At 42.5% G+C, this 15,335-nt stretch overlaps 1 protein-coding gene across 2 annotated transcripts in view; it reads left to right on the forward strand.

Moving 5' to 3' along the window:
• The window catches only part of apc2 (APC regulator of WNT signaling pathway 2), a 206,655-nt gene that overhangs the window by 80,504 nt on the left and 110,816 nt on the right, over nucleotides 1–15,335 (forward strand). The gene's annotated exons all lie outside the window — the stretch shown is intronic.

Raw genomic sequence — 15,335 nt, forward strand, 5'->3', positions numbered from 1 at the left:
AATAAAGATGTAGTAGAACCTAAACTGTTGTCTGTGAGACTGTAACACTCAGTAACACCACATATTGCCACACTTTGAGGGATAGCCCTCCACTGTACTCTCAGCAAAGCCTGTGAGGTCACAGCATGGATCACCTAGGGCACAGAACCTGAGCCATGATATTGGCAGATTTGAGTAGACACTATCAAATCAATTCTCACCACCCAGTGGCCTGTAAGCATGGTCACATTTCATGAAATTTCAGAAAGTAATTAGATGTCACTCTTGTCATGCTAAGGCATATGAGTCAATGAGCCAAGTGCTGGAAAATGGATTAGAATAGAATAGTTAGGTGGGTTTTGACCAATTCAGACCTGATGGGCTAAAGTGCATTTTTGGCTGTGCTGCCTACTTCGATGATTCTATGCCTCTAATTTGTTCAGTTTAAGAGAGTTGAAAAGAGCAAATATCTTCAGATATTTCATTGCTTTGTGAGAACAAAACAATAATGAATTCATCCCTTTTAAAATAGTCTCTCTGGAGACTGTAACATTAGTCAAGTGGATTTCAGAGAATATGAGTTCCCTGTTTGGGGCTGTTAACCTGGTTCAATCAGGGAGCTCTGGCTGACAGATACAAACATAAGTCTTAGGGATTCTGAGATAATGGGAACTGCAGATGCTGGAGAATCCAAGATAACAAAGTGTGGGGCTGGGTGAACACAGCAGGCCAAGCAGTATCTCAGGAGCTCAAAAGCTGACATTTCGGGCCTAGACCCTTTTCTGATGAAGGGTCAAGGCCTGAAACGTCAGCTGTTGTGCTCCTAAGATGCTGCTTGGCCTGCTGTGTTCATCCAGCCCCACGCTTTGTTGTCTTAGGGATTCTGTTCACTCTGAGAGCTGGCTCTGAGGGAGCTGGATCATTGTCAAGTACCATGTATATGTAAATAAAGTGTGACTTGGTGACAGGATACCAGTTCTGTGGAACTACTTCAATCTCAAAACGATCTTCTATTTAATATCTAGAGCAATCTGGATTCCAGTAATATGTTCTAACATCTTATTTAAGTCTTGGTGATGCAACTTAGGGTTTCTGCTGACAGCTGCTCTTAGTAATGTTTGTTGCTGGATAATTTCACTTCCATTGTCTAATGTTACCTTTTTATATTGGAGAATTTTTTATGAATTGAGATCCCATATTGAAGAACCAAGATCAATAGTGCAGAATGGCCACTAAATGTCACACTATAGAAAATAAGGGCTCTTGCTAACTAGTTCTTCATCTGATTTATTTAGGCTAAATACATATTAGGGGCTAATGTAAACTAACACAATATAATTCTGGGAAGACTCTGAAGGTTAGGTAGCATTTCTGGTGAGGCGAAAACAGTTGTCGGCTGGAATTTTACCATTCCTGTGGAGATAGGCTGAGAGGCAGGAAGGCTTATGAAATGGCAATGATAGAGAAGCCTGAAGTCTTTCTGTCAATACCAAAAATATAGAAGCAGAATTACACCATTTGGCCCATCAAGTCTGCTTCCTCATTCAATCATGGCTGATATGTTTCTCAACCTCATTCTCCTGCCTTCACCTCGTAACCTTTGATCCCCTTGCTGACAAAAGCCTACCCATTGCAGTCTTAAATGCACTCAATAGCTTGGCCTCCACACCCAGTTGTGGGAACGAGTTCCACAGATTTACCACCCTCTGGCTGAAGAAATTCCTCTTCATTTCAGTTCTAAAGAATTCTCTCTAAGGCTCTGCCCTTGGGTCCTAGTCTCTCCTACTAGTGGAAGCATCTTCTCCATGTCTGCTCTATCTAGGCCTCTTAGTATTTAATACAAGGACTGGCAATGGTTCAGCCTCCTGATACTGGAGGCAAGTGGCCTATTATTCAAGCAAACTGGCTAACTAATGCTACTACACATGTCTGTATTTTACCAGTGCTGGGATAGCCTTTGTCAAGTGTAACATCTACTGGGTCTGTTCAGATGGCTTCCCAACAGTCACTCAAGGTAGGGATTGGGAAGGTCCAGACTACGTGCTTAAAGATGCACTAAAGCTTGGGGCAGCTGCTGCCAATGCACAGTGGGGAAAGACCACCATCTAGGACCTTTCTGCCAAAGTATAACAAGGGTCTATTAAGTTGTCAGACCTGCTTGGCACCTCAAAATGAACTTAAAAGTTTCCTGCAAGGGTGGCACAGTGGCTCAGTGGTTAGCACTGCAGCCTCACAGCACCAGGCACCCGGGTTCAGTTCCAGCCTCGGGTGACTGTCTGTGTGGAGTTTGCACATTCTCCCGGTGTCTGCGTGGGTTTCCTCCGGGTGCTCCGGTTTCCTCCCACAGTCCAAAAGTGTGCAGGCTAGGTGGATTGGCCATGCTAAATTGCCCGTAGTGTTCAGGGGTGTGTGGGTAATAGGGGGATGGGGTTGGGTCTGGGTGGGATGCTTCAAGAGGCGGTCTGGACTTGTTGGGCCAAAGGGCCTGTTTCCACACTGTAGGGAATCTAATCTAATCTAATAAGTAGAAAATGCCTTTTTTTTGGTAAACTTTGAGAAGTGTCGAATTCCAATGTTTTGTTTGTTTTTTTTTGTCTCTGCAAAGACTACAGAATTAATTTAGGACATTTTTAAGTACTTACAGATGATTTTATGAATAAAGTACATTTTTGAAATTAAAATAAAAGTCAGTCATGGATTTGCTGATTAGTTTGTGTTCAAAACCCTTAATTGTCCATGTGTATGCTGAAATTATTGTGCAGCTTTAGAATCAATTTGTTTATAAAGGGCCATGCAGCAAGGTCACCTTGGATAATTGGCACTCAGATCTACAGCTCATATTGTGTTGCAAACTTCTGCGCTTTCTGATTAACACCCTAGTATTCATGGCTGAATGGCCTACCTCTTGTTCTCATGTATTATGGTTTTAATAAGTTCCTAATACCATTTTTGAAGCCATAACCTGACGTTAACAATCCTCCTGTTGCCATTCACACCTCCTTTAGACTCATATTATCGGTTTTTACTTGTTCCATTATCACCTCCTATTTCCCTGTACCTCACTTAATCTCCCTGCCTTCACCCTAATAATCCTTCCACATAGTTCTTTAGTCCCATTTCCTTTCCCTGCACCTATGCCTGATTAAAGGCAATTGCTTCTCGAACAGTATCCAGATCGGAAACAGGGTCACAGACCTGCAATGTTGTGCTGAATTGTGCTTGGAGCAGGGAAAGCCACTCCACTGAGATTGAGAGTTGACTGTAAACACACATAGACATTGTGCAGGATATACTGGTGGCACGTTTTAAATCACATTTACCATCATAGAATCCCTACAGTGCGGAAGCAGGCTATTTGGCCCATTGAGTCCACACCAACCCTCCAAACAGCATCCCACTCTGATCCACATCCCCCCTTCCCTATCCCTGTAACATAGCAATTCTCATGGATAATCCACCTAGCCTGCACATCCCTGGACACTATGGGTAATTTAACATGGCCAATCCACCTAACCTGCACATCTTTGGACAATGGGAGGAAACTGGCTGGCAGGTCCCAGCTATCTGCGGGTTGACCATGCTAGAGATAGTGTTGGAGTCTTGGCAGCAGGAAGATAATGCCAGAAGGTTAGTACCACTGAGCAGCCAGAAAAGAAGATCCCAATCACCACCTTGAGTGACTGTTGGGAAGCCATCTGAACTCTCAATCTTCAACTCTCGGTTACAGTTAACTACTTGCTGTGGAAGACCAACAAGTTTCAGCCAGATCAAAGGGCAAATTTCACCGAGTTTACGGTCCTCCAGGAGTAGTCAAAGTTTGTCTCAGTGTGTGTCCCAGGGAACAGTCTGTAGAGCACAGTGTCCTGTATCATGGAGCTGCTTGGGATGAACCTTCACAAAAACATTGCATCTCTCTCCAGACTCCCTTTGCAAAGGCACATTCCAGCTGGAGATGTGAGATAGTCTCTACCCTCTGCAGATACTTTGAGGGCAGCATGCTGTGGTGGAGACAATGTGACAGGCAATGCTCTTCTCACCGCCAGCCTAGCGATGTCTCGATGCTTGTTGGGAAGTTCTAGCGATGAGGCATTCTGTCAATTGGCTTTGACAGCCTGCTCAGGGAACTGCCCAATGGGATTCACTGTCTCCTTTTCCCACAGGATCTTGAGGATTTTACATGCTGACCACTTCCTGATGGACTTGTGGTCAAAGGTGTTTTCTCTCACAAATGTTTCTATGAGGGATGGGTGATACTGAGCAATCCAATGACTTGGAGCATTCTGCAGCAACGAGGGCAGGCCCATCCATCTCAACACTGTAGACAGGTAGAACCTCAATACATAGTAATGCTTGGTTTTTGTCTACTGAAGGTCTACACACAGCTTGATGCAGCCTCTTACAAAGGTGGTCATCAGGATAAGGACAGCATTGGGTTCATCCTTCCTCACCTAATCCAGAGCTTTGTACAAGGTGTCCCTGCAAACACGATTCATCTTAGACCTCCAGGTGAACTGGAAGGTGACTCGGGTGACTGTACCTGGAGCTGGCTCTGACAGTGGGCCAGACCTGTGCTACATGCAGTAATGCCGATAGTACCTCACACCTGATGACCAGGTTTTTACTTGCAATGGAGAGAAGCAGCAGTCCCATAAGCTCAGTTTCTGCCTCACCTTGGCAATAGAATTATTACTGAATTTCCAGAAGACAAAGTGCTTAGTCTGTTAGCCTGTTGCTTTGGGAACTAGCAAATGGCTGCCACATTTCTTAAAATGTGACAGTGGCTCAACCTCATATGTACTTCTTAGGTGCAAAATGTTTTGTCATTTCCTGAGCTAGCTGCATAAATGCAACTTATTTTGTATCTAATGGCTTCAGACAAACTGGCAATTTGTGGCTGGTTAGTGTAAATGGTTTAGTGCCTTCTTTAAAATGAAAAATGGAACCAACATCATCAACATGAATTTCTCACTCAATAAGATTCTGCAAGGAAGCGTGGGACTGGCTTTTGGATCACAGTACATAAACCATCCTGTGAAACCACCTCCTAGTGAGAATCTCCCTTTGTTTAATGTGCAGAATCAAGGCCACATTATTATAATAGCATTTCCAAACTATGCTGTCTGTGAGAATGGTTCTTTTGTGGGAGTGTTTGATTTTGAAATCCTTGAGCTGAATGCTGTGTAGCTCATTGCAGTGGGGAACTTGGCAGACAGGCCCACTGAATTGTGGGAGAGCACTAGTGTCAGGCTCCCAGCAAGCAGTGAGAAAACTACAGCCTTTGGCAGTGAGGTGAGGAATGTTTTGATTTGTTTAACATCAAGCATCATGCATCAACACAAAGTCTCTCCCAGATCAGATGTATAATTATACCACTATATTGAAGTAAGCTTGGGGATATTGGATGTCCTAATTGACATCTCACACAATTGGTTGGGAATCGTATGTCAATCCCTTCCACTCCTGAACTAGAAAAACTTCCCTCCAGTATGTTCAGGAGTGGAAGGGATTGACATACGATTCCCAACCAATTGTGTGAGATGTCAATTAGGACATCCAATATCCCCAAGCTTACTTCAATATAGTGTTATAATTATACATCTGATCTGGGAGAGACTTTGTGTTGATGCATGATGCCTGATGTTAAACAAATCAAAACATTCCTCACCTCACTATGCAAAACATATTAATTGCATAAGTATACAACATAGGATTACATAGAATATACTCACAAAAACAGGACGTGCAGCCAAACTGGGTTTGGAGTCCAGATATATGGGGAGACACTGTTCCCTGTTCAGAGGCGTTAAGAATTAGACAACACCAATGTTATGTATTTCTGTATGTGTGGCATGTTGTCACTTTAAGAGCCCCATCACGTGACATTATGATGACATCATTAGCCATTTGGGGCAGGAAACAACTTAGTCTTAAATGGAATCTGTATGTGTTGGCAGCTATGCTTCGAGCTGAGTAGGTTCCAACCTCTGGATAGCCCTTCCTCCACCTCTGCTTCTTGCTTTGAGATGCTCTTTAAAAAGTTACACAGTGACTGTATCCTTTTGGTGATTTGTCTTAATGTCTTAATTTTTATATCCACTTACAAGAATGTGGACATCCCGTAAACCAGCATTGATTCCCATCCTTAATTTTCCAGAGGGCACTGAAGAACCAATCACATTGCTATGGTATTCCGTAAGGGTCATTCATGAATCAGATGGGCTCAATCATGTTACTTAGGCCCACTTTTATTTGAATTCCGATTTCACCATTTGCCCTTGTGGGATTCAAGCCTATGTGCGAGGAATCGTAGCCTGGTGTTCTAGATTAATAATCTGTGATGTTAACACTACATCACCTCCTTCCCTGGTATGGTGTCAACTTTGTCTGATAAAGTTCCTATGAAATCTCCTATGAAATGTCTTCAGACATTTTACTGTTTGCAGATGATAGATTAATGCAAATTGTTTGGTGAAATTGGGGATGACAGTATTGGTCGGTCACATCCCTTAGCAGTGTATGTGGTTGGGAGCTCATCTATGGGTAAAATAAGGCACCAAGGTCAAAAATATGTCTGCTATAAACTCAAAGTGTTGCTAGAAGAGGGATTGATCAGGAACAGAACAGTTTGGTAGCAAAGACTGAAAACAATGGTTTCAGCCTTCCTAACACTTAATCAGACAATGTTTGCATGTTGGGTAATCAGTCTGATAATAAGACAACATTGGAGGATCACTAATGGTTTTGTTGGAGGCCAATCACTGAAACAAATGAAGTTTACAACTATTCTGTTACAACAGTTCAGTCATTGCTTTGATTATTTATGTGGGAATTTTGCTTTTTGGTTTCAGGATGCTGCAGATGAATTAGCAGCTCAGGCTTTGTGATGTCTGCTCGTTGTCATGGATCCCTGTACTCTTTCTAGCACACAACAGTAAATGTTTCAGGGATCAAAGATTTACTGCTCTGTTCACAGGATACTGCGCCGCTAAGAGATTAATTCTCTGAGCTATGGGAACCAAGCAGACTGGTTTTCGCTCATAATCCCCTTTAGGTTTATGTCATACACTTTGATGGTTACTCTGGGGGGAAGAAAGCAGTTTTCTGTTTTTTGCCATTTCAAATATCTCGAGGGATGGGAGTGGAAAACAGGAAATGCATGTACGTAATAATGAAGGCTGTTTTGTTGCAAATGAGGCAAGAAGGTGACACTATGAAACATTCTTGCATTATTCACCTTCATCTTTGGGCCAATGTAATTGAGCCGAGTCTCAGAGATGTGAGAAACCTATAGTGAAATGATTCTGATCTTGCAATATTCAGATTTGAGATCAATCCCCCTATCAACTCATGCTCAAATTGAGAATGACACCTCCACAGTAATGTGCCAGACCAGGTCTATGACAACTAATGTTCTAATTTGCCTGTCATCCAAGCAGTGCACTGGCAAAACAACAATAATTTAGAAGAAGCAGTATTTTTCCTTATGTTTATTCTTGGGATAGCAGCTAACACGTATTGCCCATCACTAATTTGTAGTGGGTCTTGAATTACTGCAGTCTGCAGTCTAACAGTGGAGCTGCGTATTAGTGCATCAACTAACTCGTCCAATTTAAGTCCAACACACACCAAACCTCAGCCCCACCCTTGTTCTCAGCTCAGAAATTCTGCCCAATGTGTCTAGTTGCTCCATTGGCACACCAACATGGCCTAATGAAATGTGCTCTTCATTCATTGTTGGTGAATTTCTTTTGAGAGATGCTCCACTAAAATTCAGGGGTGAAGGTGTGGTCCCAGCCAAGCTGATCTTAAAGACAACTTACTATCAAAGGTAGCAAAATTAAACTAAAATAGTAAAATAATCAAAGCATTCCAAGCAATGTTTCCTCGTTATGGAAAGCACAGTTGTAGGTATGTTCTAATCAACCAGAGATGTTATTACATACCTCTGGAGCAGGTGGGATATGAACCTGAGGCTCCTGGGTTAGAGGTAGGAACACTACCAGTGAACCACAAAAATCAGTGTATTGGGTAAGCAGGCACAAATTATAACTTAACCATGAGCTTCTGTTAACTCATCATGAAAGAAAGATTTGACATTGATAAAGCACATCAAAATGTCCCAAAGCCACATCACAACAACAGCAGTAGGTCTGCTCACAGCAGAGTCCCACAGGCATCCATAAGGTAAATGACCAAAAAATAATTGCTATTGTTTGATGCAGATGGCAGTGTACTAGATGTTAAATAAACGGTCCTTGATCTTATTTAAAAGGATTTTATACCACCTGCCAAGAGGGCACACTCAGTTTGACGTCCTGCCGTGTGATTTATCTAAGCATCACTTGTCATGTATTGAGTTCGCAAACTGGGACAAAGCACAAAATGGCACAAAGACTTACCACACTCCCCCAAAATGTTAACAGATTTATGGAGTAGGGTTGCTCCTCTCAAACTCATTCTAAAGTAATGAGCTGCGCTCACTAATTCCATTGGTCTCCCTGCCCAATCATAGTTTGTCATTCACTAATCTTCCACCAGTCCCTTTGGTCTTCCCTCCACTGCCTCACTCTGATCAACAAATGCACCTCCCTCAAACTGTCATATTAACCTCCTCCCCCCAAGAACAATGCCTGTGCCCCACCTCCCTTACGCTTATTCCTCACATGGGCACTAATTCCCCTTCCCAGGTACCAATTGCCTCCATCCAGCTTGATGCCTGTTTGCTTCCTCAACTTCCTCATTGACCTACGGCCTCAATCTAGGAAACCAGCAATGGTCTGATCTTAAACAAAAACAGAAAGCGCTAGAGAAACTCAGCAGCCATTGTGGAAAGAAAGCAGAGTTAATGTTTTGGGTCTAATCACCCTTCCTTAGAACTTGTCTTCACCGCTGATTCCCAGCTGCTCTGTACAACTCACCTATTCATTTCCAATGAGGCTCAGTATTGGCGCTCTCACCATTCAAGGGCAGGGATCGTATCTGGTGCCTCTTGGGCACACCTTAAATTCTACACCACTGTTTCCAGGAAGACAGGGAAGGAAGATACTGGCTAAAAGAAGAAAGTGAAGGGATCAATTATTTGTTCGCAAAGATTTCCCTTCCCACATTTCACTACATTTAATTAGTAGATGTAAAGAATGTTTTCATCATTCCACCCAACCAGCCACATTTGAAAGGAATGTGGGATGGACAGGATATAACACCACACTTCTGCATTACTGAGCTGTACTTCTGTCTGTTCAGCAGCATGGGTTGAGATGCTCGATCCCACACTCCACCATCCAATTGTTGAATGAAGTGTTAAGTCAACCAGTCTGTAGAATGTTAAGGAAGTGGATCCTGTTGACTTTATAGTCTTGATAGTTGGTCTTTTTCCCACTCTAATATAAACATGGATTGCAGAATGAGCATCTGTGAAATATTAATAATTTTTAGACCACAGGGTACATCTGAATAAAAGATTTTGTTGCTGAAGGGTCTCTGATGAAGGGTCTAGGCCCGAAACGTCAGCTTTTGTGCTCCTAAGATGCTGCTTGGCCTGCTGTGTTCATCCAGCTCCATACTTTGTTATATCAAAAGATTTTGTTGGTTCTTTTTCTGACTCTGAATTTGCATTGATAAGAGCTACATTAGTGTTTAACATTAATGTAACATCATTAAGAAATGATTTGGATGACGGAATGCAGCAGATATTGCTGACTACCTTTCTTTGAGATGGATTTCATGCCCTCAGGATGCCATTATGATTGACTCTGCCGCACCTTTTCAGTAATCTTTTGCCAAACTTGCAGCACTCCTGCAAAGGAAGCAAACATGAAGTTTCGTTTGAGTAATTTCTCCTTGAAATCCAGACCTTGGAGTCCAGTTATTATACCAGTAAACCTATCATGCACACCCTCTTTAAAATAAAGAGTGGACTCTTATGGGCATGGAAATTACTGGAATATGCCAACCAAACTCAATGTTGAAGGAGAAAACATGACAAATGAGGAAATGAAGCAGTAACAAAATTGCATTTTGTTTATTAAGCTGCAGTGAGATGGACCTAACCATTATTAATAGCTCCCCTGCCTTTGGCTGGAGCACTTCAACATGAATCAGCAGAAAATACTGCTTCTACTAGCACCAAGTGTCACTTCAATAAATGATGAGCCAGCTGTGCTACAGAGAGGAAGCAGAAATGGTTCCTTCTGTGGCTCAAACTGGAACATGTTAACCATTTACTTAAAGAGTTTGGTCTACTGGCCTCTGCATATGGCACAAAGGACACTGTGAGGATCCACAAAGCTGCTAGGACTGGGCCCTCTGTAGTTCCCATGGCCGAGTTAAACTGCCGTAGGTGTTGATGTTAGCTGCAGGAATGACCTGTCAGTGCACAGCAGTAATTAATATATCATGCAAGTCAGTAAAATGGTTAAAAAAATCTGTGCCTCCTTCCACTTAAGAAATGCAATCGAAACCCTTGGAATTTTTTTTACCCCTATGATCAAATCTATTGTAAAAATAATAGCAAGATATTATAGGGATAGTGTGTGAAGCGAAGTAGTGAGGTTTAAGGACTGCAAGTTCTTAGGGCACACAGGTCTGCAGTATAAAAGCATTAATGACTCTATATTGGCTGGCATTAAATTGGCATGTCACGTTGACAGTCTGTAAGGATTGCTGGTTAGGGAAATATAGGTGTAAAATTACTACTGGCTAAGATTGGGACCCCCATTTCCGCAAGGTTATACCTTGACGCCCATGATTTATGAACTTGGTGAAACATGCCTTCTGCTGAAGGGAAATATATTGCAACAACATTTTTTTTAGCTGCAAGGTCTCATTCAGAGCAACTTTATAGAATGGAGCCCTTCTCATGAGGTGTGTGGGTTAGGGAAAAAGGACTGTGCTGTTGCATCCCTATCTTTGTCCTCTACTCCCACTCTATTGGTCTCTATTTTAACAGCACGGAGCTGCTGGTGCTTCAAAGAGAGTTGGGGTGCATAGAATTATAATCTTAAACAGACTGACCAGTTAACAACTAAACAATCTTATACAGTATACAGTTTGATCGGTCTCTGTTTCTAAGGAGGAATACACAGTGGCAGTCTTTTGGTTTTAATTTAATTCAATTCATTTTTATTATTCATTTGTGGGATGTGGACATCATCAGCTGGGCCAGCACTTATTGCCCATCCCTAGTTGCCCTTGAGAAGTTGGTGGTGAGCTGCCTTCTTGAACCGTTGCAGTTCACCTGCTGTGGGTTGACCCACAATGCCCTTAGAGAAGGAATTCCAGGATTTTGACCCAGAGATAGTGACGGAATGGCAATATATTTCCAGGTCAGGATGGTGGGTTGCTTGGAAGGGAACTTGAAGGTTGTGAAATTTCCATGGACCTGCAGCCCTTGTCCTAGATGAAAGTGGCCGTGGGTTTGGAAGATAGCAAAGTGTGGAGCTGGATGAACACAGCAGGCCAAGCAGCGTCTCAGGAGCACAGAAGCTGACGTTTCGGGTTTGGGAGATGCTGTCTGAGAATCTTCGGTGAATGTCTGCAGTGCATCTTGTAGATAGTACACTCTTCTGCTACTGAGCGTTGGTGGTGGGAGTGGATGTTTGCTGCTATAATGTGAATGCAAGTATAGCACGGGGGTCCCGTGGCTCCCAAAAGAGGTAAATTGTTAGTTAAATTTTGATTTCAGTGGTTAAAACTAAGTAGAGATAGGGGGTCTTCTCATTTACACAATCCAGCTTGAACCCCACCATTTGTGTTTTAACAGCAGATGTATCAGCCTTGGAGAAAATACAACAAAGGTTCTCAAGACTGATGCCTGCAATCAAAAGATTGTCCTTTGAGGAGGTTGAATGGACAGGGAATGTATTCCCTGGATTCTGAAAGAATGTGAGGTGATCTTAGGTGAAACATGCAACACTTTTGATTGCAGATGCCGGAGGGATACTTTTCCTGGCTGAGAATTCCAGAACTAGGGGTCACAATGTTGTACTAAAGTGTCAGCCATTTAGGACTAAGCTAAGGAGGCATCTCTTCGTTTGAAGTGCTGTGACTCTTCAAAGTCTCTACCCCAAGGCACAGAGTGACAGAGTTTTGTGCACTGGAGCAATGAGAAGATTTGGAGATAGGCAAGAAAGTGGGATTGAGCTAGAGAATCAATGATGATTCTATTGAAAGGCAGAGCGGCTTAATAGACCAAATGGCTTACTCATGCTTCTGTTTCTCATATTCGTATATTCCAAACCCCAAACTACACTAACTACTAAACTGGAGAGATTTGGGTGGGAATATTAGAATTCATAAATGAGTTTTCATTAGATTCCACAGTAGCCCTGTTTTATGCTGTTTCCTGTCGAAATGTAGCCACCTCTTCAATTCTCTTTCCATTTATGAAAAACACATGCACAACTCATAATTTTCATCATATATTTGGTCTCCCTTCATAGTCTTGCTCTCTGGAGCCTATCATCCATTCCTCTGTGTATTCTTGGTGTGAGACACCATGGTACATTTTTATATTAAAGCTGCTATGTAAATGCAATCTGTCTAATGTCTTGACCTCTAGAAAGAGCTTTGTTTTGTTTTGACTGACAAACTCCATTTCAGAATGTTGGTACCTGCAGTTTGCATATGTTAGAATTTGCGATGCAGCACCGACTTAGCGTTTGAATGGAAATCCTACAAAGTGTTTTTGATGACAAAATTCTCCTTATCTATCATGCAAGCAATTAATACTTGATCGCACAGACAAAATATTAACCAAGCTAACACAGCAGTGGGTAACTTTATTCTAATATGCTGATTAAAACTCTGGCAGTATTCTGGGGAAAAAGAAATGGCTTTCCACCACACCCAATTCTACTCCCCTATTGAGCTCATTGGGTGGGGTATTAAAAAAAGAAGAGGGAGAGAGGCCAGAATGAACATAGGCCCATTAGGGAATGTGGCTGGAGAAATAATGTTGGGAAATAATAGGAAACCAGGAAATGGCAGAGGAGGGCAGCACAGTGGTTCGGAGGTTAGCACTGCTACCTCACAGCGCCACAGACTCAGGTTCGATTCCAGCTTCAGGCGACTGTGTGTGTGGAGTTTGCACATTCTCCCTGTGTCTGTGTGGATTACTTCTGAATGCTCTGGTTTCCTCTCACAATTCAAAATTGGGCAGGTTAGGTGGATTGGCCATGCTCAATTGCCTGTGGTGTGCAGGAATGTGCAGGCTAGGTGGATTGGCTATGGGAAATGTAGGGTTATAGGGATAGGGTTGTGGAGGGGTACTGGTGGGTCTCTTCGGAGGGTCAGTGTGGACTTGTTGAGCTGAATGGCCTGCTTCCATACTGTAGGGATTCTGTAATGAAACGCTTTCCATCAAACCTCATGGCTGAAGACACTAATGACATTCCAAAAATACTAAATAAATACAATAAATCTCACTGGAGTGGGAACATAATGTGGCTAAAAGCTGATTAGTACGCTGAACCTGATGGAATGCATCCTAGGATATTACAGTAAGTAGCTACAGAGATAGCGAATGCACTGACAGTAATCTTCCCAGAATCCTCAGATTCTGGAAAAGCTCTAGAGGATTGAAAAACTGCCAATGTAACACCCTTATTCAGAAATGCATGGAGAAACAGTTAGCGTAACATCTGTTATTGAGAAAATGTTTGAGTCTAGTATAAAGAGTATAGTAGCAGAGTATGACCGTACTCTGACCAAACAAAATCAGATTGCTTTCACAAAGGGGAAATCACATCTGACAAAATTATTAGAATTCTTACATGAGATAACAAGCAGGATTGATCCTGAGTATGGAGGACTTTCCTCATGAGGCAAAGATGAGTAAGTTGGTCCTATACATGGAGTTTAGAAAATGGGAGAAAACCTTATTGAAGAATGCAAAATTCACAGGGGACTTTGTGGGATTATTGCAGAGAAGTTGTTTCCCCTTGTGATAGAGCCAAGGACCGGTGAGCGTATTCTCAGAGTAAGGGGTCACATAATACAGAGATGAGAAGAAATCCCTTCTCTCAGACCTTAGTGTATCTGAGGAATTCTTGACTGCAGAGGACTATAAAAAAATCCTTACGTATGTTCAAGCCTAAGACAGACAGATTTTTAATTAATACAAGAATTAAGGGCTATGGAAAGAGGCAGGAAAGTGGAGTTGAGGATTATCAGATCAGCCATGATCTTATTGAATGGTGGAGAAACTGGATGGGCTGAATGGTCTAGTTTTGCTTCAATGTGTTGTCATACTAATCTTCTGCCCAATCCCAAGTGTTTCCTACTTTCTGAGTTAGATTCAAATTCCCCAAAAGACAAACATAAACAAGTAGCAGGTTTAATTGCCCTTGCCACCTGAAAAGAAGAGATCTGACAGAGGAGTACGTGGTAATGAGGGGGTCAAACAAAGGAGATTGGGAGAAACTGTTCCCATTGTCAAAGGGCCATGGACGCTGATTTAAGGTGACAACATCAGAACCAAAGGCAACGTGAAGAGAAAACATTTTTACGCTGCGTCAGCACCACTCAGGTAATAGGCAATGACAATCTCCAATAAGAGAGAATCTAAATCATTGCCCTTTGACAGTCAATGACCATCACACAATCCACTGTTGTTAACATTCTGGTCTTACCACTGACCAGAACTGAACTGGACCAGGTGTACAAATACTGTAAATACTGGAGTAGGCCAGAGCTTAGGAATTCTATGGCAAATAACTCGCGCCTTGTCTCCCACGTCTCTGTCCACCATCAACAAGACACAAACTAGGAATGGAATAGACTATACTTCACTTACCTGGGTGCAGCTCCAAGAGGCGTGATGTCATCCAGGACCAAACAGATGGCTCGATTGGAAGCATGCCCACAAACACTGATTCCCTTTAAAATCCATGAAGAATGGCAGCACTCTGGACCATCTTACAAGTTGCACTGCAGTAAATCACCAAAGCTTTTCTGACACCACTTTCCATATCTGCAGCCTCCACTGCATAGAAAGATAAGGGCAGCACGTGCTTGGGAACACTACAGGTTCCCTACCAGTCACACACCACGCCAACTTCCAATATATTGCTGTTCCTGGTTCAGAATCCTGGAACTCCGTTACTAACAGCATTGTAACTATCCCTACACTCTAATACCTGCATCTCAAGACCACCAGGACTGCTGAGGATGAGCACCGAAGTCTGACCATGTCCTTAACCCATGAAAGTATTGTTGATTTGGAATGCACTGCCTGAGAGGGTGGTGGACGTAGATTCAATTGTGGTTTTCAAAAGATCATTGAAAAAGCACCAGCAGGGAAGCAAACACTGAGAAAAGGCAGGATTGTGGAATCAGCTGAATGGTCTTTAAGAGAG

This window comes from Stegostoma tigrinum, chromosome 30 (assembly GCF_030684315.1).
Source record: "Stegostoma tigrinum isolate sSteTig4 chromosome 30, sSteTig4.hap1, whole genome shotgun sequence".
Lineage (NCBI taxonomy): Eukaryota > Metazoa > Chordata > Chondrichthyes > Orectolobiformes > Stegostomatidae > Stegostoma > Stegostoma tigrinum.